Here is a 26,274-nt window from a genome sequence, read left to right as displayed (position 1 = left end):
AAGGGTTCATGCATGAGTGATTTATGGGGGGCAGCCTTAGAAGAAACTAGAAGGAATACCAGAGGGGGGTAGAGCAAGGACTGGGAAGGTGGTTTCAGCGGTAAGTGAGGGCAACCACGGAGGACATAACATTGGTCCCCAGAAGCAACACAGAGAGTGGGAGCTCTTGTTTCCTAACCCTTCCCGTGTGGTAAGCAGACTGAGGATGCCATCCAGAGCCAGATGGGGGATTGATGGTATCCCATGGGCTCCTCTCTCAGCCAAAGATTCATGCAGGTGGATGCCACCAGCCAAGGCATCACCCAACCATGAAGAACTGGGTCCAAAATCTACAGCATCCTTTTGTACACAGGACTCAAGAGCCCAAGCGGTTTCTAGATGAGGGTTTGTGTATGCTCTGGACAGGAAAGCTTTGGGTCTCAGCACATTTCCTTTGGCCTGGAATGTTCCAGACTCAACCTATGGAGAGGAAGCAGCACGCTGATCAAAGGGGTACACAGTACTAATGGCCATCTATGCCTCAGGCGCCAGGCTCTGGTTGGTCTGTGGCCATGGCACGCCACTCTGAACATGCCTACCATTTATTCACCCCAATTTGGGCCCTGCTCTCCTTTCTCGTCTGCTTCTGGATACAGCTTTCACATCAGAACCTTGCTAAGGAAAGCAGAGGAAGCTAGTGGGACTCACTTCTGACTCTTTGTTCTCTCTTCCTCCGGAATGTGAGTGTGAAGATGGAGATGATGCAGCTACTCTGTGACCCTGAAGCAATAAGCAGAGACAAGGGCCATTCTAATGGTGGCTGGAAGAGAGATGAAACTCGACAGATAAATCACTTGCTAGGGAGAGATCCCAGTACTCAGGAGGCAGATGCAGGCAGATCTCTGGGAGTTTGAGGCTAGCCTTGTCTCCACAGAGAGTTCTCAGCAGCCAGAGCTACACAATGAGACCCCATCTGCCTTTTAAAACCACTTGCTGCTCTTGCAGAGGACCTGCATCTGGTTCCCAAGACCAATACTGACTGGCTCACTATCACCTGTATTCACAACTATAGGTGAGCTGATGTTCTCTTCCGTGCCCTGTGTGTCAGCATTCAGGCATTTACACCTTCCTGCGCTCCAGGATCAAGCAGCAGCCAAAACGCCACTCTCCCTATACTCATGTGGTACTTCCTCTTATAAAAAGCAAGCCCCTTCTCTCCTTGTTCTCTCTTCCTTCTGCTATTGCTCAGAGGCCACCTCTGTCCCCAGTAAACCTCTCAAGTGAGTTCTGTTGTATGGTTTGACTTTGTGGCGCCCCTTGTCTCTAACCCACCGAAGTGCCTCCTATACCTGTCGTTATATCATTACACTGTGCACACCTGCATTCACAGGCATACACAGACACATAGACATACATACACACTCACAGACACACAGACACACATAGACACACACATAGACATACATACACACTCACAGACACACAGACACACATAGACACACACATAGACATACATACACTCACAGACACACACAGACACACTAACACACACACAGAGACATACATACAAACAGAAACACACAGACACACAGAGACACACAGACACAAATACACATGCAAACACACAGACACACATAGACATACATACACACACAGACACACAGCTACACACAGACGCTTATAGACATACCTACATACACAGACACACACAGACATACCTACAGACAGACACACATATACACATAGACAGACAGACACACACAAACACACACACACACACACACTATATATATATATATATATATATATATATGTAAAAACTTAACATCTTTTTAAAAAGAGGGGCCTAGGCCACTGATAACACCAGATTACTGTATAAGCAAGAGAAACCTAAAGCCTAGCTGACAGAGGAACTAGTCAGCTTGCTACCCCATGCAGCTGAACACAAACTCTGACACCAACCTCAAGGATTAGTTCTGTGTAGTACATCTCAGGGAAAAGTCCCCCTGGGTAAATACATGGGGGATGATAGTCCAGATACCCTGAAAATGGTGCTCCTGCTGGCTTTCTCTAAGCACTGGGGCTCTGTAGCAGTAAGAGAAGGATGCATGGGAGGATCCTGCTTAAAAACTTATTAGCCATTCTGAGAACCCACATTGAGGAGCAACAGAGTAAATACTCCCTCAGATTTCTCTTTGGATCCTGAGACTCCTCCTAGGGGCATGCTCCCAAACTTACTTTGCTATCGGCCTGGCCCACGGCATGACCTTGGGTGTAGCAAAAGGCGATGAGGGCACTCCCTGGGGTTCCACAGTCCTCTTCCAATCAAATGACTGGTCTGATCTCAGATGCAGCAGTGTCAAGGACTGAAAGTGCCTTCGGTGTTTGCGTCAGTGTGCTGCACACTGTGTTTGTGGGGCAGCCCTGTGCAAGCCCCTGCCACCCAGTGAGGAAAGCACCCTTATCTGCCCTGTGCACAGGGAAGGAGCATGAGGTCTATTGAGTGAGACTGAGTGAGTTAGCCAGAGTCACACAGCAGGCAGGTCACATGATGGATAAGGGGCTCCTTCTCCAAAGCCATGCTCCCTTTGGTAGCTGCATCCTGCAGCCAGGGCCCACATCCTGTTTGTACAGTCTCACCTCACCTTGCTTTTGCACCGATTCTCAGGTGTCCTTCCCTTAGGTCTGCAAACCAAAACTTGCCTAAGGGATTGGAGAGTCTCAAGAGTAGGCCCAGTGGCCTCGGTGTCAGGAGCCACTGCCTCCTTTCTCTGTCCCTTGCTAAGGTTCTCACATAGCGTGTCAGCACCGTGTGGGAGTGCAGTCCAGGCCACCCCTCTGAAACCTGTGGGAGCGCAGTCCAGGCCACCTCTCTGAAACCTGTGGGGGCTCAGTCCAGGCCACCCCTCTGAAATCTATCTCGGCCATTTTGTTGCTTCATTTTGTTTGAGAAAGTTTTCCCATAGCCCAGGCTATCCTCCAGCTGTCACTTGTAGCCTAGGCTGCCCTTGAACTCAGGATCTTCTGCTTTTACACCCACCCCCAACTTCTGTGATTACATGCATGTGTCACCAAGCCTGGATCATCATAGTCTTCACAGGAGGCAAGCCAAACGGGGGGAGGGGGACAAAGAGTGAGGAGAAAGGAAGAAACTCCAGGAAACTGAGCCCAGGTGCGTGTTCCAAGCTACGCGCTCGGTCTTCTGAGCTATGACAGTCAATACAAAAGGCGTCTCTCAGAGCAGGCTCGGAGCATTACAGCCCCGGAACTCATCAGGCTCGGCTTCAAAACACCTTCTGCTCAACCACAGAACAAGGCACAAGTTTCTAACCATAAGGTGGGCTCTTTCCCCCCTGCCCCCTGCCCAGCTTACTTATCTAAGGTTCTTGAAACCAGCCAGTCAGATCCCTTAGTGCAAGATGGCCCAAAGCTATCCAGTGTGAACCAAAAGTGACGTCTTCAGGCTAAGATGATAGCTAACGAGGGAAATGTTTCACTTGCAGCCGGGCAGACCCAAGTTCAAGGCCCCCGACCATCATTAACAATCTGGACTTGGTGCATGCATGAAACCCCAGTGCTGTGGATGGCAGACTGGCAGATCTTTGGGGTTGGTGGCCAGCCAACCCAGCCTAGTCAGTGATCTCCAGGCAAGCAGGAGAACCTGCCTCCTAAAACAGGGTGGAAGGCCCTTGAGGACATCACTGAGGTTGTCCTGTGGCCTCCAAAGCACATGCCCACAAGTGTCCATGTGCTCACATATACAAACATTCTCATGAACACACATTCATGCATACCCATGTGTATACACACGCACACAATCGCAAGACTTTATATCATGTCTGGTCTTCTGAGCTGCAGTGTATTTAGAAATAGACACTTGCTCATGCCTCTCCATCCACCCCCACCCCTCTCTAAGACACTCGCACAAATCTCTATGGAATGTCCATTCCAGGTGCCTGTCCCCACACAGAGGGCCTTGACCCAGAGGAAGCATGCCTGCTGACTGTAGGACCAAGGGAGAAAGACCCCAGGGAGGTCATTCCCCATATTTATTCCCACCAGTCAGTGAGCTTGGCAGTGCCCATATCCTCTGGTCCTCAGAGCCACTGAAAGACCACCCCTCATGACTCCAGCCGGTACAGGACTCTGAAAATGCTTTTTTGCAACATATCCTGATTAGGGCTGGGACTGTAACAACTGCCTGGGGCATCTCTGTCCTCCCTATCCCTTTGAGACAGTCTGGTCATTATATTCTTATCAGTGATGCCCTTTGGGGAGTGTCCAATCTGTTCTGCCTGTTATGATCACAAGTTTTAGAGTCTCAAGAGACAATACCCATTCTTAGGACAATCTTATTCCCATGTTCTGCTCAAACAAGATCCAATTTCATGTGCTTTTCATCTTTTTAATTAAAGTGAATTATATGTTATAGAAATAAGCAGGATACAGACAGGAAAGCCACCCACATCTCTAGTCCCCAGAGCAGGCACCAGTGGAGGCTCGCTCACTGCTGTGGAGCTGAGAGCTGAGGATCATAGGTGGGCCAAGGCAGAGGCCATATAGTAGAGGCTGGGAGCACCTCAGGCTAACACATGGTGTAGAACTTGGATTGGGCTCAGGCTATATCCCAGAGAAGAAGCAATGTCAGCAAGAGTTAGGTGCACACAGGAGTTTGAACCTGTTGTGTTTCTGCCAGAGAAGAAGCCAGCCTGGCTCCATGGCCAAGGAAAAGAAAGTAAACAGTTCCCAAGGGAGGGCACTTTGCCACTTCAGGCACAGAGCCCTGGCTGTACACAAAGAAAAGTCCCAAGGTAGGGAGACCAGGCAAGGAAGATGGAGGAGACTTCCACACCCTGGAGCAATGAACAGCTGTCTGTTGATGTCTAACATTGAGCTCAGTCTGGAAGCGCCTTCCATGCAAGCATGAAGACCTGAGTTGGAATTCCCAATACCCTTGTAAAAGTAGGGTGCAGCTGTGTGTCTCTATAACCCCAGAGACAGGAGGATCCAGAGAGTGAATTCTTGCCTCCCAATTCAAGCTCATGAGTGCTGGGTTCAGTGAGAAAGCCTATCTCAAAAAATAAGGTGAAGGGTGATGGATCAAGGAAGACATTTGAAGTTGGCCATGGACCTACACACATACACACATGCACACACACATATACATGCACACATACACACATATACATGAACATATACACACATACACATGCACACATGCATACATAAGTATGCGCACACACATATACATATGCGCACATACACTCATCCACACACACATACATACACACGCACACACATGCACACATCTACCCACATGTGTGTACACATACACACGCACATACTGCTACATACTGCTACAGATACAAACTTATACCACAAACTTACAAACACATGGAATAAACATTTCTGGCCTACCATTCAGTATAGGAAATAAAATGTTCCTGGTGTAAGCCACCTTTGCCTGGTGCTCCTCACCCCCTCTGGAAGGGGCCCCAACCCCTTCTCTGATATCTGGTTATTCACCATTATTGTTTGAATGAGCCCCTCCACCAGGCTCATGTGTTTGAATGCTTGGTCTCCAGCTAGCAGCACTGTTTGTGGAGGTGGTCAACATAGCAGAAACAGGTCAGTGAGGTGGCAGAAGGGCTTTATGAGCTGTGCCTATTTCTGCTGTGAGCCCAGGCTCTCTTCTTCTTGACCTGCTAGGATAGGAAAAGCCATTGCCTCCTTCCCCTACCACTCTGTGGAGCCACTTCAGTGGTCACACTGTCCCCACCAGAACACACTGTTGCCTGAAACCGGTAGCCTAGATGAACCTTCTCTCCCTGCCTGCGCCACTTCTGACATCTATTTGGTCACGGTACTATGAAAGCAAATAAGACATTCTCCAACATGACTTCACCCTTCAGTTACTCACACAGGCAGCTGGCAATGAGAGAATATGGCTTTGCCTAATGTTTGCCGGCGACGTGCTTCTGCAACTTGTTTTTCGTTTTTGTGCACTGAATATTGCATCGATTAGAACTCAGTAGCATATTTTGCAGAGGTCCTTATCTGAAAAACACTGCACCCTATCATATTCTATTACCTATTAGCATCAAATTACTTAGCCAGTCTTTAGGTGGATGAAAGACACTTGGACTACTTTTGTGTTTTTAAATCATGCTGTAGAGAAAACACCTAAATACATCTTCTTTTTCACATACATTAAAATCTCTCTAAACTTACAGGGACGTGAACTTGCTGGGTTAGAGGCTAAGTACTGCCTCAGTTTTATAGATAGAACCGGATTGCCTTCCAAAATAAAATGTTCATACCCATTTACTAGCATTCTCCGTGGGAAGAAGTTCTCTTTGGCTCTATCATCTACAACATACACATGGTGCAAAGTTTTGAGAAAGTCTGTATATGGAATGGGCCTCCCCCCGTCTTGTGATTTTTATTTTTTTAACTGTATTTCTTTTATCTTACGAGTGTTTTTTTTGCGTGTGTGGAAGTGTACCATCTGTGGACCTGGTGCCTGCTAAAGTGGAAAGAGGGCAACAGATCTGGAACTGGAGTTACAGATGGTGGGAGCCACCACGTGGGTGCTGGGAGCTGAACTGTGGTCATTTGCAAGTGAAGTCTTAACCACGCTGAGCCATCTCTCCAGTCCAATGCCACATGATTCGAATCCATGTTCTTCCCTGAATTCAATAAGCTTCGGCATCCTCTCACGCAATTATCAGTGCACAGCACCATGGTAATGTTACAGCTACGCTATGCTTCCATGATTTAGGAAGCCAAAGAATGTTTTCTCTATTCAAAAAAGTTTGAACTCACTTCTTCATTGGAAAATCTAGAGAGAAGCGCTAGAAGCAGGGCAAGCACTGCCTTTCCTCGCTGTGAGATGGAGCTTGTCAGTGAGCTTCACACCAGCCATGAAGGCCTGGGAGCAGAAGTCCGAGCAGTCCCCAGACGAGCCATGTGAGGAACGTCTTTTTTGTAGCCCTCATTGGCCTTGTTTACAAGGGGAACAGGATGCTTTCATGGAGTGAGACACACGCCTGTAGAATCAGGAATGATGGAGCCACAGGAGCTGCCTGTCCGTCTTCCTGCTGTAGGAAGCAACTATGTCTACCACGGCAGGGGGTGAAGATGCTCCTCCCACAGTGGCTACCTGGAGATGATGTCTTTTGTTTACAAACGCTCAGAAAGAGATTCAAAATGCCTTCAACTTGAGGTGTGTCCCTCCTCCATTCCTGGATCCTTCTCCCAGAAGACTCTGGAACACTTGAAAACGCATCTATCTGTGAGCCCCTGGTCCAGGGATGGTAGGAAGTGTCTGAGCTAGTCTGGTAGTGCACTGGAGCAGGGCCTCCTGTCACTCAGCCCCACTGATCCAGGAGGCACCTTGGGTGCTTCTTTCCCATCAAGTCCTGCTGGCTTCTCCTAGAGCCTAGAATCCCGGAAGTAAGAAAACACCCTGAAGAGTCACAGTGATATAGGAGGTGCGCCCCTCACCCTAGAAACCATTCTGAACACATTTTTAAAAAAAGTCTTTTGCAGCTAGCAAGATGGCTCATTGGTAGAAGAACTTGCTGCCTAGCCTGGTGAGCTGAGCTTGATCCCTGGGTCCCACACACTGAAAGGAGAGAACCAACCCCGACAAGTAGTGCTCTGAGCTCCACAAATGTTCACCCCTTCACAATACACAATTAAATAAATGCATTTTAATTTAAAAACTTTTCAGCCTTTTGCTTGTGTTTGTTTGTATGGTATGTGTGGGTAGTAACATGCCTGTAGATGCCAGCATGTTCACACCACAGCACACATGTGGAGGTCAAAGGATAACCCACTCAGGACAGTGTGTCTTTGTTGTTCAAGGCCCTGTATGCCAGGACAGCTGGTCTATGAGCTTCTGGAACACTCCTGTCTCCACTTCCCAAGCTTCCGAAGGAGAACGGGGATTACAGATGCGCCCTGCAGTACTTAGTTTCTCACTGAGTTCTGGGAATCTGAACTCAGTCCTCACTCCAGCATAGCCGGTGTTTGCTGAGCTGTTTCTTCAGCCAGGTCTGAGTACTTTGAACATACTTATTTAATCTTCCCTTGAAGGTACAGATCATGACTCCCCCCATTTCACAGGTGAGGAAATGGGGGCTCTGGCTCCAAGGCTGCCCTCCTCGTGAGTGGCGCTGCATCCCATCCCTCGGGCTCAGCACAGGCCTTGCTTCTGCTAAACACAGCCAAGCTCGCCTATGCCGCTCGCTGTTATTCCAGAATCAAGTGGAATGCAGCTGTGGACTTCATACAGAACTAACTACCCTTTTCATCCTTATCTTTGACACATCAAATCCCCCAGGTCTTGAAGAATTTGCTGATTCCTCCTTTATTTATTAGGAACGGCTTCCAGTCCTCAGGATTACCACAGACACCGTCCCCTCAACCCAGCACATACTGCCTGGCACCCAGCTCCCTCACAGTGCCCGACCACAATCCTGAACAGATAAGAGTTAACCAAGCTTTGCAACGTACCGCACACTGCTCCCTAACCTGACATGTTTAGTCCTGTTCCCTAGACTAGCCACCATTTCCATTCCACACATGGTTAAGATTGAGACCGAGGAATGCTCAGTGTCGTGTAGAAGATGGGTGCGTTCTCAGGGGAAGGCAGAGTTCACCCACCTCCTGGCCCAAATGCCAACACGCATGCTCCACTGCAGACTTAACCACCTGTTGCTCTTTATCCTTTGCACACATATACCCACATACACACATAGACAGACTTGTTGATTTTTCCAAACCAACAGAACAGTAGTCAGCTCAGTAAAAGGAAGGACTCATGGCTAGTCCTCATTCTCTGCACATAAACAGACCAGAGGGCGGAGAGAGTATAAAAAGGGCCACACATTGAAAAAGGTATACATAGCAAGTGCCCATGAGAGCAATCGTCAGTGCCATGGTGGCTAAAGGGAATCCTAGCCTTCTAGAAGCTTCATGGGAATATGTACCAGCACAGTGACCTCTGACACTGCAAACAGCTTGCCACAATTTCATCTGACAGGATGAGGGGGATGAAAATCAGAACCAGTCTCAGTATGAACAGAAATCATTGCCCATGACTCCAGGCAGATAGTACAGATGAAACACAAGCCATAGAGGCCTGGGGGTGCGGCTTAGATGTTCAAGTGCTTGCCTAGCATGCATTAAGCCCTAAATTCAATTCCCAGCACTGCAGAAACTGGCATGGTGGGGAATACATCTGTAATCTCAACACTTGAGAGATGGAGGTAGCAGGATAAGGAGTTCAAGGTCACTGATGTAGCCATAGTGACACCCTTGATACTCCCATGAACCCACACCCCAGTGCACTGGGGACAGTCTCATCTTGTGCCCGTCTCCCCACCATCCCATCTAGTAAGCACCCCTTTACTCTGAAGAGAGTCCTGGTATAGACAGCAAATTATATGCTTGCCCTTGCCTTCCAGGAAATGCATGGCTTTCTCCAACAGTCCCTGGGTAGAAAAGCAATTTGGCTTCCCAAGGCCACTGAGTTGCCTTCTTTTGGCTCCTCTTTCCACAGCATCTCCTCTCATAAGTCTGCACAGGTCCTAAGGAGACAGCCCCCAAGGAGCTCCTGAGCTAAAAGAACTGCCCCCTTTCCAGGGATCCCAAAGTGTGTAGCTTTCAACTCAGACATTTCAGATTCCTACCCTGGCTCTGACAGGTCTCCTCCTATATGGTTTAGGCAAAGCCAATGAAGGGCCTGGCAGGATGGTTCAGTAGGCCAAAGTGCTTGCCACATAGGCCTGACAGCTGACTCCTGACACACACAGTGGGAGGAGAGAACTGACTCCTAAAGATTGTTCTCTGACCCCAACATGTGCAGCATGGTGCACACACACATGCATGCACACATGCACTCTCTCTTTCTCACACACACACCACACACTTACACATACCCCACACACAAACACACACCCCACACACAGTGCACACGCAGATGCCAAACACAAACATCACACACACACACACCCACGCACACTACACGTCCACACATGCACACACAAACACCATACATACACCACACACACATGCATACACACCACACATACACAAACCACACATGTACACACACATGCACATGCATGCAGACATACACCATGCACATACCCCCCACACTATATATATATGGATATATATATATATATACACACACACACAAACACACAACACCACACACACACTATACATGCACACACCACACACTATACACATACACAGAAGGAAGAGGCGAGGGGGAATACTCGCATTTACTAATCTAAGCTTTAGGCTCTTCATCCGTGAGAAAGCTTGAATATACTTATCTCAAAAGTTTGCTGCAAGGATCTGGTTGAGCAGAGAAATAAAAAACACCAGGAACTATGTCTGCTATAGAGGACTCCTCCTGCAGGCCTCCCAGATCGTGCAAACTCCCATGTAGCAGGAGCAGGAACCATTGGCATCAAGACCCTGCGTTGCGAGGTTTGCCTGTTTCTTCATCCTTGAGGAAATGGAGGGGCTGGAGAAATGGCTCCAGGTTAGGAGCACTTGCTACTCTTGCAGGTCAGGTTTGGTACCCAGAACCCAACTGGGCAGCTTTACACTGACTCTAAGTGTAGCTCCAAGGGCTCTGACACCCTCTTCAAGATGCTGTGGGTACCCACACTCATGTGCTCACACCCACAGACAAACATACAAATAAAATAGTAAAATAACCCCTTTAAAAAAGGAAATGGAAAATATGGCATAAGGCCATGGCTCCTAATGCTGAATACTCACAGCCCCAATGAGACAGCAAGTCCACTCCCAGAAACACACCAACAGAATTGCATCTGAGTGCTCACCCAAATATGACAGGTGAGCATATCCACATATCCAGCAAGACTATCCACAACAGCCCCAAACTTGGAAGCCACCCAAGTGCCCAGTAAGAGAACAATGGATAGACAGAGGGATTTCTACACTGCACGCGAGATATTTTCCACTGGTGAAAATGCACAATCTAGGCAACATTATGGCAAACAGAAGAAGCCAGAGGAGTGAGTGTCTGCCATGGGCTTGTTTCTAAGAAACTCATGACCAAGAAACACTACTCCACTGTGCAAGAAGTAGGCTTCTGTAAGGGACAATACCAGAACTGGAGCACCGCCATCATCTTGGGAAGAAGGGTCTGGAATGTTTGCCATTTTGTCTGAGCACTGACTACACAGGTTTGTCCAATTTCTGAAGCCCTGTTGAACTATATGTTTTTAAACTCTATTTTGTAAATCACACAAAACTTAAATAAAAATGTCAGTGTAAATTTTTATTTATTTGTGTGTGTGTGTGTGTGTGTGTGTGTGTGTGTGCATATGTGTGTGCTGGTATACCCACCCATGCATGCTCACGTAGAGGTCAGAGGTCAACACCAGGTATCTTCCCTATTGTCTCACGCTCACCTGTGAGACAGAGTCTCACTGAAGCTGGAGCTCACCTACTCATCCCTGCTGTCCAGCCTGCAAGTCCCTAGGATCCTCCGGTTTCTGACTCCACCCCAACACTACTAGAGTACAGGTGCACACCACCACACCCTGCTGGGATCCAAGCTCAGATCCTCTGGTGTGCATAGCAAGTGCCTTACCCACTGAGCAGTCTCCTGAGCCCCAAAGTGTGAGCGTTGACTAAGTAGGCAGCAGACACGCAGTAAAAGTCAGTGGGATGCTCTATTTAATAAACATCGGCTGAACTCTGTGCTAGACAGCTAAGGAGACTGGGCATCTATTCTCCATCGTCATCTTCTTCGTCATCATCTGCATTATGGCCCCAAGACCAAGGCTTCCTGGTGCTCCTTACTATCTCCATCATCTTTGCTATTGTCATCATCTTCTTCATTAGCACCAATGCCAAGGCTTCCTAGTGTTCCTCACTATGTACCAGGTGTGGTTTTCTCTTTTCTTTTAAAGGGCAAAAATGCATTAGCTTTATTTACATATGACTTCACTTACAGACGAAGAGATAGAGACAGGCTAAAGTGGCTCTGCAAGGTCACATGACTCGTCAGAAGTGGAGTGAGCAAGTGAGCACACATCAACACGTCATGCTCCAAAAACCAAACTTGCACCATCTCCCACAGTGAAGGAGTCTCATCAGCTCTACCAGCCCCTGCAGCCACTGGGTGAATGGATCCCAACATCTTTACCTCCCTCCAGAAGTCTCTGAAGGATGGAGCAGTTCCCATTCTATCTCTGTCCAATTGCAGTATCTCAATACGCCCACGAAGACTGAAAACAGAGAGCAGCAAACCCTAAGGGGTGTGACTCAGTCAGAGCACTTGCCTAGCTAGCATGCCTGAAGCCCCCAGGTTTGCCCCCAGTACTGGTTAAAGTCAGTACAGCGGTGCACACCTGTAATCCCAGGCAAGAGGATCAAAAATTCAAGGCCAGCCTGAGATACATGAGACCCTGCCTTAAAAAATAAAAAAAATAATCAAAAATGAGAGTTAAAAAGGTTAGTTCTTCTACTGCCAAAGTCCACAGAAACTGAATTCATTTCCAACTAACTTTGAAGCTATTTCTGGCTGGGGGAGTACTGACATAGCTCCCCCAAACCTCCTCTCTTACCTGGTGGCATTCTCTTGCCACCCTACCCTGGTCAAGACGACATTAAGTTGGAGGTTGTGGTGCCTCAGGGGGAACCAGGGAGAGTCCCTGGGGCAGGAAGCCTGAAGGGGGCTGAGTCTGTGTCCTCGAGCTTGGCATATCAAGCTTGTTTCATACAAGTAGGCTTTGCTTTGGCACGCAGGCTGGGTGATGAGTGTACATAACCCGAGGGGTGGAATGCTTCAAGTACCATGCCAGACCAGCAGCCTGGATGCTGGGGACAGAAAAGGAAGAAATAAACCTCCGCAAGGAGTCGGGGCTGGCAGAGAGATCCACACAGTGTGACATGAAAACTTACACAGTCAGGGAGGTAGAATGCCCTTACCGAGACCGCTCTTCATCTCAAGGAAGCCCTAGAAAGGTGGAGGGTGGTCCCCAAAGGCCAAAGACCCAGCCTCTCCTGTGTGCAGGCAGGACAGTGTCATAGCTATCTGCCTGGTCCTGCTTTTCCCTATACAGACCCACTCCCTTCAGATGAGCTTGGGGTAAGAGGTCAAAGGGAACTTGCCATTACCTCTAGCTTAAAGCTTATCCTGCCTTTTTATGATACAACTCATCAGAGAAACATCAGCTGGCTGTCTCCTGGAAGGGGCTCAGGACAGCTCCCTGTGGAGAAAATACCCTTTTTCATAGCATCTAGCCTCCCACAGAGGTTGAGGGAAACACGGTTCCTCTGAAACGAGTTCCTATCTGCTGTTATAGCGTGTGGAGTTGTATAGGCTCGGTGTCACGTCACACATCACCTTGTCACCAGCTCTCCTGGTAACTCTGTGAGAAAGGGATGCAGTATCTCCAGCTCACAGGGGACAGTGTTGGACCACAAACACCACCAGGTGAGAATTATTATTATTCGGTGGTGGTGGTGATGACGTGTGTGTGTGTGTATGTAATGGGCAGGGCAGGGGTGTGAGTGAGTGTGTTCTCTCATATGTGATATCTTGAGGCCACAGATGGATGCTGAGTGTCCCCCTCTATCACTCTCTACACACACACAGACATACACACACAGACACAGACACACAGACACAGACACACAGACACAGACACAGACACACACAGACACATACAGACTTACACACACGCACACACACACACACACAGACACACACAGACACATACAGACTTACACACACGCACACACACACACAGACACACAGAGACACACAAACACATGCCCGCAACACTGTGCTTACTGCTTAGTGCCTCTGTACCGAGATTATTACATGGGAGCTACATGAACATGGATTCTCATGCTTGCACCGTCAGCAGCATTTTACGGACTGATCCATCTGCATCTGCCCTTCCCTGCTGATTTTCCAAAGTTACCTGCATAGCAGCATGTGTGTGGCGGGGGCCTGGAGAACACAACCAAATGAAATCATTTCAAGGAGAAGAATTTTATGTGATCTTCCTGCAGGCATTCCAAAAGAACTTTATTTGAACATTAGCATACATGCAGCCTATATCCACCACTAATCTGCTGCTGAGATCTTTAAAACAGAGACTGGAGAGACTGCTCAGCATTTTTATAGCACTGGCTGCTCTTGCAGAGGACCCCAGTTTGATTCCCAGCACCAGCATGAGAGCTCACAATGTCTGTGACTCCAGCTCCGGAAGATCAAGCATGCTCTCCTGGCCTTCATGGCACCAGACATGTACATGGTGCACAGACATATACACGGTGCAGAGGCATACATGCAGACAAAACATCATCTGCATAAAACTAACACTAAAATTTTGTAGGAACTTCAACTTTTTTTAAAAAAAAAAATCTATAAAGCAGTGTCCTCAGGGGCTCCTCTATTGTTTTGTGTTTCTGCGACCATGCTCCTCTCTGCTGCTGTATCAGTGAACATTATTGAAAGCTGACTGTGCCAAGCTAATGCCCAATGTTCTTGATACACAGATATGAAAAGCCAGACAAGCCAAAATCCTACTTTTCACATCTGCTGACAAGAACTCCAAGAGTTGTTTTTCTATTCATTCCATATTTTATCTGCCTGGCTACCTGCTAAGAGAAGCACTCCAGTAGTAGGCCCCCGAAGGGGTAGAGGGCCAAGGCCCTGGGTGGTCGTTGTCCATGTAGTGGTGGCTGTTTGCTCTGCCATTTCCATTAGCCCATGGATGAGGCTCAGCCATCGACCAAGGGTAAACTCAGCCATGACTGCACTATTGGATTAAGAGGGGCGAATTCTGCAATGCATCTTGGCTCTTAAGAGTCCTATATTTACAGAGGGCCTGAAGGTGACTACAGAGACATGTTCAGAGGCATTACTGAGAACTGTAGTGAGATGAAGGGAAGAACACAGAGACAACATGATGTCGGATGAGCAGGTCAGGGAGACAGAAGTAGGAAAGGTCTCCCAGGTAGGTGGAAATACTAGAGGCCGGGAATTCCTCCAACTACACTTAGCACCATAAAACCCATATTAGCAAGCTGACAGACTTTTACAGAGACACACCTACTGGCCTCTGGGCATGCCTCAGTCACCCCACCTGGCCTGACCTTCACCTGCAGCTTTGCAAGGCCACCCAGATCTCAGAAACCTCACATCGTCCTCCACCATGCCACACAGCTCCCTGTACTTCTTCCCCAGCATCTCCTGGTGAAGATGGGTTCACACTTGGACTCTAACCGTCCTAACGCTCTCTCTGCTGTGCTGGTCACTAGTGGCTACGGTAAAGCTCCCCATGAAGTACTGGCAGCTCTCATTAACCTTTGAGGAAGGTTCTGACTTGCTCAAATACCCATTTCTCAGACGGGAAATGAAGAATCACATAGGCAAGATAATCTTACCTTATGTAAGTGGGAGTCAGAAATTAAACCTGAATTTACTGACCCCCCCAACCCTCTTTTTCTCTCTTCTGTTTGGAGTGTTATACTTGTGTCTTCATGCATGTTTGTGTGTGTGTACATGTGCATGTGTGTAGAAGTATGCATGCATGTGTGTATGTGGGCAGTGGAGGCTAGACATGAACCTGAGTGTCATTCCTCAGGCACTGTCAACCTTGTTTTTGAGACAGGGTCTCTCTCTGACCTCGAATGCATGGATTAGGCTACTGCTCAACAAGCCCCGCAGATCCACCTGTCTCTGTCTCATCTCTCATGCGATGGGACTACAAGTGGGTGCTACCACACCTAGTGGTTTGTAAACGTGGGTTTTGGGGCTCCCACTCAGCTTCCTGTGCTTCTGAAGTAAGCACCTTCCCAACTGTGCCATTTCCCCCTACACACTCTTTATTTAGTCCTATTCTAAAAGGCTGATTCTTGAGGTCACACTGAAATGATCTTTATGCTATTAAGCTTGTTTTGAAGGTCATAGAGTCCCTGTCACCCATGCCTCTGTGGCATAAAAACAGCCATAGACAGTCAAGAAGAAGCAGACATAAATGATGGCATTCAAAGCTAACAGTAATAAACAATGTTCTGATAAAACTTAATTTATAAAACAGGTGACAGGCTGGATTCGGCTTTGTTTATTCATTTATTTATGTAGACAAGCTTATTGATTGTCTTCCTTGCTCTGTGCCATGCCTTCGTCTAGGTTCTGGGGAAGCAGCAGGTGGAGCCCTCAGTGTGCTGACCAACATCATGCAGCTGGAGCCTGTATGCTTCACCGGTGACCTACGTCTTACAGGTGCTTTACCCTTTTCTCTTAGATGGGTGCTTCTCAGCTTAGACCTCAGATCACCAGGGGAGCTTATAAAACTACAGATGCTGAGCTAGGATTATGGGTCAGTCATTAGAGTTTTCGCCATACACGCATGAGGATCTGAGTTAGATCGCCAAGAATCTAAATTTAAAAAAAAATTCAGATGAGCATGGAAAGTAGAGACAGAGATCCTATGACCCACTGTGATTCACTGACCAGCCAGCCTAGCCAAACTGCTGAGTTCCAGGTTCAGTTAGAAACCCTATCTCAAAAAAAATCAAGATGGAGGTTTACTGAGGAACACATTCAACATCTACCCTGACCTCCAAATATATGCACACACTTGAATGAGAGAGGGGGGGGGAGGGAGGGAGGGAGGGAGAGAGAGAGAGAGAGAGAGAGAGAGAGAGAGAGAGAGAGAGAGAGAGAGAGAGAGAGAGAGAGAGGAGGCAGGTGTTGTCAGGGTGGGTCCGGGTATGGATGCTTTTACAAGCCCCCTGTGTGTAGCCACAGTGGAGACACCCATGCTGAGAGGCACTTGCCTTCCACCTCTTGCTGCTTATTGATTATGTGAGACAGCATAAATCTTTTAAACTTTTAAACCTTTCAAGTTTGAGATGTAAAATATGGCGAATGGCCATCTCATGGTATTGCTATGGTGTCTAAATGAGACCGTGTGCCTTTGAACTGTAGAGTGCTGCTCAGATACATGGCCATGGTTACTGAGCAGTCTCATTACAAACTGTAGAGTGGTGCGCAGATACGCAGTATAGTTACCAAGCAGTCTCATTACTAACTGTAGAGTGCTGCTCAGATATGCGGCCCCTGTTAACCAAGCAGTCTTATTACTATTTATTGGCTTCTGTTAGGAACGGTCTTCATGAGGTTTTTGAACCAGGGTTTGACTGACTTTGATTCTTTGAATCAAGACAATGTTTGAGAGGAATTGTGTATGTGTAATATGCATATGTGTTTATGCGGTTATTTTGCATGTGTGTGAGCAAGCAAGCACATGTGGACGTGTGCCTGTGGGGGACCAAGATTAATGTTAGAAATACTTTCCATCACTCTGCCACCTTATTCACTGAGCAGGGTCTCTTAACCAAACTCAGAGCTCACTGATATGGCTAGTCTCCTTAACCATCTTGCTCTGGGCATCCCCGTCTCCACCTTCCCAGACTGGAATTTCAGGCAGGTTACCGGTAACACTACCCAGATCTTGCACGGTTTTCTGGAGATCTAAACCCAAGCATTTAAACCACTAAGCAATCTCATCAAACCCTGTTTGGGAATTCACTGTCTTTGTTTGCTTGTTTTGTTTTGTTTGTTCTCATTTTTAGAATGTTTTTATTTTCATTTTATGTGTATGAGTGTTTGCCTGCATCAAAGTCTGTACACCGTGCGTGTGCTGTCTGCAGAGGCTAGAAGTGGGCACCCTATTCCCTGAAAGTGGAGTTATATGGTTGTTTAGCCTCCATTCAGGTGCTGGGATCCAAACCCAGGTTCCTTGCCTGAGCAGCCAGGGCTCTTAACTACTGAGCCATCTCTCCAGCCACTAATTTGAGAATTTTAAAACAAAATGCATGGCTCACTTTCTCCCAGCTCAGGTTTGTGGGTGAGTGAGCTGCCAACCTTCTAGTTGTTCCAATAGAGAGTCACATAGGGCCACCTTCTCCCTGGCATGGGAGCACAGACCTGTGCCCTGCTTTTATACAAAGGCCCTCAGCTCCAGTCAGATACCTCGCCTTTGGGCACTGCTGATGAGCTTTGAATAAATGGTTAATTTACTTCGACTCATAGACCAATGACCAACTCATGGACTTTCTGAACTTAGACCTGGAGCCAGGGAAGGCATAAGCATTTTCCTGGACACTGAGTGCTTTTCTAGATCCTTCCTATGGAGTTCAGTTCACCTCAGCACAACCCTGAGGTGCAGGCATGTTTGCCTTTCTCGTGAATAGTCTAAGAAGACAAAGAAAGGCAAAACAGCTTGTGGTTGGTGGGGACAAAACTCAAATCACAAAACACCTGATCTCAAAGCTCATCCATAGACCCTAGGTCATCCATACTCCCCCAGACTCACTTTCCCTTCTCTCCCTCCCCCCTCACTCCCTCCCTTCTTATTACCTAAAGGTATAGAGGCTAGAAACATTTACTACTACCTGACTTCTGTGTGTGTACGTGTGTGTGTGCACATGTATAAGTGTGCATGCACATGTGATTTCATGTGCTCATGTGTATATGTGGAAGCCAGAGGTCTACCTCCTGCATCACTCCTTAGACCCTTGCCTACTGTGTTATTGTTCTTTGTTTGTTTGTTTGCTTGTTTCTTTGAGAGAGAGCCTCTTACTAACCTGGAGATCACTGGCTCTGTAGGGCTCGCTGGCCAGTACCAGGACTACAATGAACACAGGGCACCATGCCTCCTGTTTTTGTTTGTTTGTTGTTGTTGTTTTTAATGTGGGTTCTTGGGACTTGAACTTAGGTTATCATGCTTGCAAGGTTGGTATTTTACCAACTGAGACATACTGCACTAGCCTTACCTGGCTCCAGCCCCTGCTCTCGGACATGAACAAGATAAGAGTAAATAGTGCAGGGAATATGGTTGCTATTAAGAGGGAGGATTCTAGGATTAGAAAGGAACAAAAACAAAACTGCACACCATTGCTAATTTCACCCTTCGTTTGCGCCAAGATGCAGCAAATCACTTTCCCCTTTCCACTCAGTTTTCCTGTCTCAAAAATGGAAATGATAGTAAAAACTGCATGGCCCCCAGTGGGTGACACCCCCCCATCCCCCACCTCCCCTCACCAATCCCCTCACCCCACCACATCCCCAAACCCACCCCTCACCCCCATGGAAAGCTATGACTATGGTGCCTCCCCTAATTGCTGGTAATTGGCCAGAGAGACTGCTAAGGTGATTAAAGTCAAAATGTCGACCAGGTATAGTAAGACAGAACAGGAGACGTGATGGGAAAAAAAACCATTAACAGACGGGCATGCTGGTGTTCTGATACAATGTTGCTTACACGATAGTGTGCGAAGGCTGCATCTGGCTGTTGATGCCTGCTCCTTGTCCATGGCATTTTGTTCATTGATTTAACCAATGTTTGTGGATTGTCTTTCTTTACAGAGAACCTAGGAAGAAACTCACAGTTCCTATAAGTGACCATCATCTGATGAGCCTGGGGAAGCACTAGCAAAATACATGGGTTCAAAGCCAGACACCTCCTCCCTCTGCAGCATCTCAGCTGAGGACCTCGGAATGAAACGAAAAATAAACAAACCAAAAAAATGTGAGGAGAGAGTTGGAAGCAGTCAATGCGGCCAGGAAGAAGGAATCCACTGACCCCCAATCTGGGCCATCTCAAGAGAAGCTGGCCACTGACTGAGCCTCTTAAAAAGCTTAAGAGTCATCCCAGGCCATGGTTAAAGAGAAAGCTCGAACAAAATAAAAACAAATGTGATCTTCAAAGTCTTAAATGTCAACTTGAAGGATGACTTAGAAACTCTGGGATGGGCCAGGAGGCTCTGCAGCTGCTCCCTCCAGCATAGATGCCCCTTCAGTCTTCAGAGTTGTCGCCCCCCTGGATAATATCACACACACACACACACACACACACACACCACACACACACACCCTACCCACTGAAACTCAAGCTTCCACTCTTTACAGCTCTATACGAGGAGGGGCTGTATACCCTTTGCCCAAGGCTGGCCATACAAATCTCCATCAGTTCCTAACTGCCCACACACCTCCACCTTGTAATCCTCCCCTACCCCCGACCCGGAATACAACATACACTATACCACACACACACACAGAACACAACATACACTATACCCCCCATACACATATACCACACACACACACATACCACACACACATACCACACACACAAACACAGGCATACACAGGCACACACACACATACTATACACACAAACACACACAGGAACACACACACAGAACACAACATACACTATACCACACACACACACACATATACCACACAGGCACACATACCACACACACAAACACAGGCACACACAGGCACACACACAGAACACAACACTATACCGCACACACACACACATACTATACACACAAACACAGGCACACACACGCAGAACACAACATATACTATACTGTAACACACACACACACACACACCACAGGCTCACGTACCACAAACACACATAGGCACACACACAAAGAACACAACATACAGTATACCACACACACAGACACACATACAGACACACCACAGGCACACATACCACACACAAACACAGGTGCACACAGGCACACAGGCACACACACACACACACAGAGTTTGCTTATTCCTCTCCAAACAGCCCACTCAGAGAGATTCCCTTAATGCCTCAGTTATCAGAATAACAGCCTGGGCACACTCATGGGCAATTCCCACTAGTTACCTTTTCTTCAGGAAGCAGGGATAACCTGAGGTACTTTAGCCACTGGTCTGACATCTTGGAATATAAGACTACATGGGGTCGGGATGTTTCTTCCCAAATCATTCAAACTCCTGAAGACTGAAAAACTAAATATTGAAAAATATAATATTCCCTTTATTGAGAGTGTATTATTCCTGGTTCTGTTCTTAGTCTTTTATCATAAATGTCAGCTCTGGTATATCCACTCTCTAGATGAGGAAGCAGAAGTCCAGAAGACTAGTGGTCCCAGGATACTCCCAGAAGTCTCTGTCTGCCCGACAGCAGGCTGCATGGAAGTCCCATGCTCTTCACAGTGTAGGCTGCCTCTGTACCCCACAGTTGAGTGACAGGACCCTCAATACAGTCTCTAACAGTCTAAATCTAGAGAGTCATTGGTTACCAAACCAATGACACCTGTGTTGTTCCTGCACCATGTCTGTTTGCCCTGGAGGATGGCTCAGGAGCCTTGCTAACCAATCACCCAATGGGACTGCAGAGAAGACAAAAGCTAGCCAGTATGGGGTGCATGGAAATTCATCTCTGGTCTGAGCTTGGGGAAGGGTCCCTTAGTGGCAGAAGGCCAGAGGGAAGCTCCACAGATATGCATGGAAAGAAAAACACCTACACATTGAAAAGACTGCCAGCCTTTCTCTTACTGTGAGCTCTCTGAGGAGTCCTGCACCGGGGCAAAAACATGTGGGTGGAAGTTCTCCCGTGGGTCCCCTGTCCTCTTCACTATTGATAGGATTTAATATTATCTTCGACTTTAAGTGACTGGAGCGAGGGAATGCAGTGCTTCTTTTGGCCTCGGGAAAATTAAAGGAGAAAGTCCCCAAGCCCTGTCTCTGTCTATTCCCTTCTATTTAATACACAATTTTCTTTTCATTCTTGACTCTGAATCCAAGACTGCCCAGTAATGGGGACCATTCCTATACTGAGTCAAAGGACATGGAGGCCGGGATATGAGAAACCAGACCAGGGAGTGAAAGTAAGTTCTCAGAGAAGACCCCAGCCTCCCACATGCTCTCCAGACACAAAGGCACCCCCACTCTGGCTGGCTGTGCTCCGAGTCTTGCCTGCCCAGCCTCCACCTTCCCCAGTTGGAGAGTCAGAAGTTTGTCTCTCCTCTTTTTGTCCTGATGGGGGCACAAGTATTCCCGGAGTCCTCCAGGATCTGGAGAAGTTCTGAAAATGTGGCAGAGTCAGACACTAGAGTGTGCACAACTCCTCGGGAACAGGACAATAATAGCACCGTTGTGTAGCTTTTTGTGTTGTTGTTTTAAAAGAAGAAATGGGGGTGGGATGAAGTTCACAGTTTCAATGAAGAAAGAGGAGAAATACTTCCATGCCCAAGGCAAGAACTGACACCACAGTCATGTCTGCGTAAACAGGAGTCCCCATGTGCCTTCACAGGGACCCAACTACCCCTTTACACACAGCCCGTCCCTGTGCTCACATGACCCTTTCTTCATGACACTGCTGCCTGCTCAGCCTTTTCCGGCACTTCCCAGGGGGTCAATTTGTATAATTTTTAAAATCCTCCCCAATCTCAACTTCCTGTCGTTCTGTTTTTATTTCCAGATTTCCTTCCCCTAGTTCTCTTCTCTCTCTCTCTCTCTCTCTCTCTCTCTCTCTCTCTCTCTCTCTCTCTCTCTCTCTCTCCCCTCCCCCTCACCCCTACAGGGTGAGTCCAGGCTCCCTCCCACCCACCCAAATATTGTTGGTTGGCTCTCCTGCAAAGTGTAAAACCAGAGGCTCTGGAGAGACCACGGCTGCCAATCCAGGCACTCTCGCCACTTGTATGTGATCCCAGCTATGGGCACACACAGGACTGTGCACTGTGCAATCACTGGCTGATAGGCCCCTGTGGCCACCCAAAACACAGCACTGTCCTGTCCTCTTCCAGAAAACCTCGAACTTGAGAAACAGAAGCCAGACTCAGAAGAACACAAAACTGGAAAACCTCTCTAAAGTCAGAAAGTGACTTTTGTTCCCTGTGGACTTTCAGACAAATGTTGAGGGACTCTGCCCTGTGGCGGTATGAGTCCCCCCCCCCCACCTCCCAGACTCCCAGGAACTGGCCACATACTCCCCAGGACTACAGAGAAGCCACGAGGCAGAGAGAGAAGAGTTAAGCCAAGCCCAGACTTCAGCAATCTGTGTTCAATTTTGATAAAAATCTCTCTTGCTCTCCCCCACCACCCCCTCCCTCTGCCCACAGCGCAGACAAGTCTCTTTATGTTACCAGTATACATTTTGTTTTGGGCACTGCAGCCCGTGTTTCTTTCAGAGAACCTGGAGCTAGCCCACCATTGGCACGTGGGGCAGGAACATCTACCCAGCCCCTGAGGCAGGGCTGGACACAGGACTATAGCACCACCATCATCGTTGTTCCTCCTCCTCCTCCCCCACCCTATTACCTGTGGTCACACTAGACCCTTCATGGGTTAAGTCAGAATTCCACCGCTGCCAAGTTTCAATCATGCTTAGAAAGAGTTTGGGCTGTCCCACAGGTGCCAAGGGCCCCAGCCTGGAGCACTCCTCTCCCAGACGCTTCTGGGCTGCCCAAGGTCCCGTTATCTGGAGAACAAGAGCCACTCCACTGGGCTGCCCATCTTGCTTGCCAAGGCCCTGGCTGCAAGTGGGATCTCCGGGTCTTAGAAAGATTTCAGTTCACCTAAGAGAATGCACACACCGAAATGGGCAAAGAAGGCTCCAAAGAAATTGTCAGCTTTGAGAGAGGAGATGCTGTCTATGTCTATTCACTCAAGTCAATAGAAGTCTGCTTCCAAAGCCACTAAAAAGTTTTCTAAAGTTTCCCAAAGCAATGTGCGGTGAATGCCCTGATGCACACACTCTCCTCTCCTCCCCCTGTGCGCTCACACAGCCACTGGGCAGCCCTCTCAGGGGGTCGGAGTCTCTGCAAACACGTTCCAGAACAAAACAGGCAACTGGCGGAGGAGTTGCTTTTCCGACGCCGCCGACGCAATAGCCAAAAGTGAAGCAACAGGAAAGTGTGGTGATGTTGTCCCGCGCCTAGGTCCTCAGCGCTGCACAGCGCTGCACCTACCCTGAGGCCCGCATGTCGCGGCGAGGTTGCTGCTGTCCTGGCTTCCCGCAGGCGCCGTGCTTCGCTAGCTCAGCTCGGTCCTTAGCTTCTCCGGACTCCGGAGAAAGCAGGCTGCTCCCTCCCGGCCGGCCTCGCGCCGCCGCCCGCCCCGCTCTGACGTCAGGCGTCTTGGAGCGAGGGATATTTATGGCGAGGAGAGACTCTGGCTTTTCCCCTAGGTGCTGATCCGAAGGCAGCAACTTGGGATTTGATTTGCAGTTTTCACACTGGGAACTGAGGTGCAGAAGGGAGACAGCAACTGGAGCAAGGCACAATGAGGGTCCTGTTCTGCACTTTGGCACCCAACCCTTCTTGGGACTCCCTCTGTTTTCAAGCATGTCATGGTCAAAGAGGCAAAAGTGGTCACCTGACAAGGGTGCTTCCCCACTTCTCTAGCCAACCTGCAAAGGACCTTGTGGGGAGCCACCAGGCAGGCTGGGACACAGCGGCCCCTTCCCTGGGCAGTGTGTACCTGGAAGGTGCTGGCATGCTGGCGAGAGACTAGCCAGGCACAAAGAGTAAGCATTAATTAGCCTGCTGCTGCACAGCCTAACAACTTTCCCATTTCTTCTTTGGGAGTGCATTTTTAAAAATTTTTATTTGTATTAAATTATGCTCCACACTCCTTGCCTCTTTGAATGCCCTTTCCAACTCAGAGCTGACCAGTTCACCCCCTATTGCTCATTCAAGTCTTTCAAGCAGCTTTTCCATACTTTTTAAACTTGTTTTCATTTAGTGTTTTAAAAAGTAGGATTCTGGGGCCTTCTTGACTGGACCGGAAACAACCTCAGTTAAGAACAGCTGTCTATAACCCACAATACCTTTGGGGGTGCCTATTTATTCTATTTATTGTGTGTAGTGTCCACCCCCAGATGTCCCTCAGGAAGAAAATGATGCCTCCAGTTCACCAGTCAACCATGGCTTCCACATCTGTCCATATTCTAACCACCAATACTCTGCCAATTCCATCCCTCTTTGGGTTAGTTTTAGTTTTGCAAGAGAGTGCTGTGTGGTGTTTTACTCTTTCAACATTTTGGGGAGCCCCCAGCCCAGCTCCCAGATAAATCACACACAGAGACTTATTTTTAGTTATGAATGTCCGGCCTTAGCTTGGCCTGTTTCTTGCCAGCTTTTCTTAAGTTATCCCGACTAACTTTGGCCTCTGTGCTTTTTTTCTCTTTCTCTATTTCTATATACTTTTCTTTCCTTTTTACTCCGTGACTGGGCTGACTGGGTGGCTGCCTCTGGTGTCTTCCTCTCTTGCTCCTCCTTCTCCTCCCAGATTTCTCCTTCTATTTATGCTCCCTGCCTGCCAGCCCCACCTGTCATTGCCTCACATTTGGCCTTTCAAGACAGGATTTTTCTGTGTTGCTTTGGAGCCTGTTCTGGAACTAGCTCTTGTAGACCAAGCTGGCCTCGAACTCACAGAGATCCACCTGCCTTTGCCTCCTGAGTGCTAGGATTAAAGGCATGTGCCACCACTACCCAGCTTCATTTATCTCTTTATTAGGACCATCAGGTGTTTTAGACAGGCACAGTAATACAGCTTCACAGAGTTAAATAAATGCAGCATAAACAAAAGTTACACACCTGAAAATAATATTCCCCAACAGACTGTCGTGTGTGTGTGTGTGTGTGTGTGTGTGTGTGTGTGTGTGTGTGTATGAGGACAATTCAAGTGAATAGGCTCGCCCTCCACATCAGGACTGAATGAGGCCCTTAGGTGACAGGAAGCACCTTTGCCTGCTGAGCCATCTTGATGGCCCTTATCCCTCTTTTCCAACTATTTAATTTTATATTAATATTAATATTATATTAATATTGGCCAACAATATAGCAAATAGTAAATAAATGTAATCTATTTCTGTGAAGAAGGAGGTACAGGAAAACAGATGTAAGAGATTTATGCCTGGCTTGTTTGTTTACTGGCCAGCCCCAGGGAACCGTCTCCTCTTAGAATCACCCACAGGCCAACCTAACTATGCCATCAGAAGGAAGTGCGGAGTGGCCTGAGCTGGAGCAGAAGGGAGTCTGGAGGGCGATGGAATAGTCTCCTTAGCACCTATACCCAGCATCGTGTGAACCTGAGTCTGCAAGACAGACAGCCCTGAGAAACTTCTCTCCAGACAAAGTGAGGGCAGTGACTGGCTGAAAGAAGAGCCACTCAGTTGTCTAGCAAGATGTCAGCAGTCAAGGTGTGGACAAGCCTGAAGACTGACCGAGTTCTATCCCCGGGGCCTACACCAACTGCTGCTAGCTGTCTCCTGACCTCCACAGGCCCGCTGAGGCAATGCTACCTGTGCACACACAGCAAATTAATTAATTAATTAAAATTCTTACATGCAAAATAAATGAACAGAACAAATATTTTAATTTATTTAAAGAAATTTTTAAAACAATGTTAAAACT

The 26,274-nt window shown here is 47.9% G+C and overlaps 1 protein-coding gene across 2 annotated transcripts in view; it reads right to left on the bottom strand.

Annotated features, from left to right (window-relative positions):
- Nucleotides 1-23,927, bottom strand: part of Daam2 (dishevelled associated activator of morphogenesis 2) — a 114,902-nt gene extending 90,975 nt beyond the window's left edge. For both annotated transcript variants that reach the window (XM_038341550.1, XM_038341551.1), the window contains exon 1: nt 23,827-23,927. The gene's annotated coding sequence lies outside the window, so the exon portion shown is untranslated. The remainder of the gene's footprint in view (nt 1-23,826) is intronic.
- Between the last annotated feature and the right edge of the window lie 2,347 nt (nt 23,928-26,274).

The sequence above is a fragment of the Arvicola amphibius genome, chromosome 9 (assembly GCF_903992535.2).
Source record: "Arvicola amphibius chromosome 9, mArvAmp1.2, whole genome shotgun sequence".
NCBI classification, from domain to species: Eukaryota; Metazoa; Chordata; class Mammalia; order Rodentia; family Cricetidae; genus Arvicola; species Arvicola amphibius.
The sequence above is the reverse complement of the archived record's forward strand: the minus strand, read 5'-3'. Positions and strand labels throughout refer to the sequence as shown.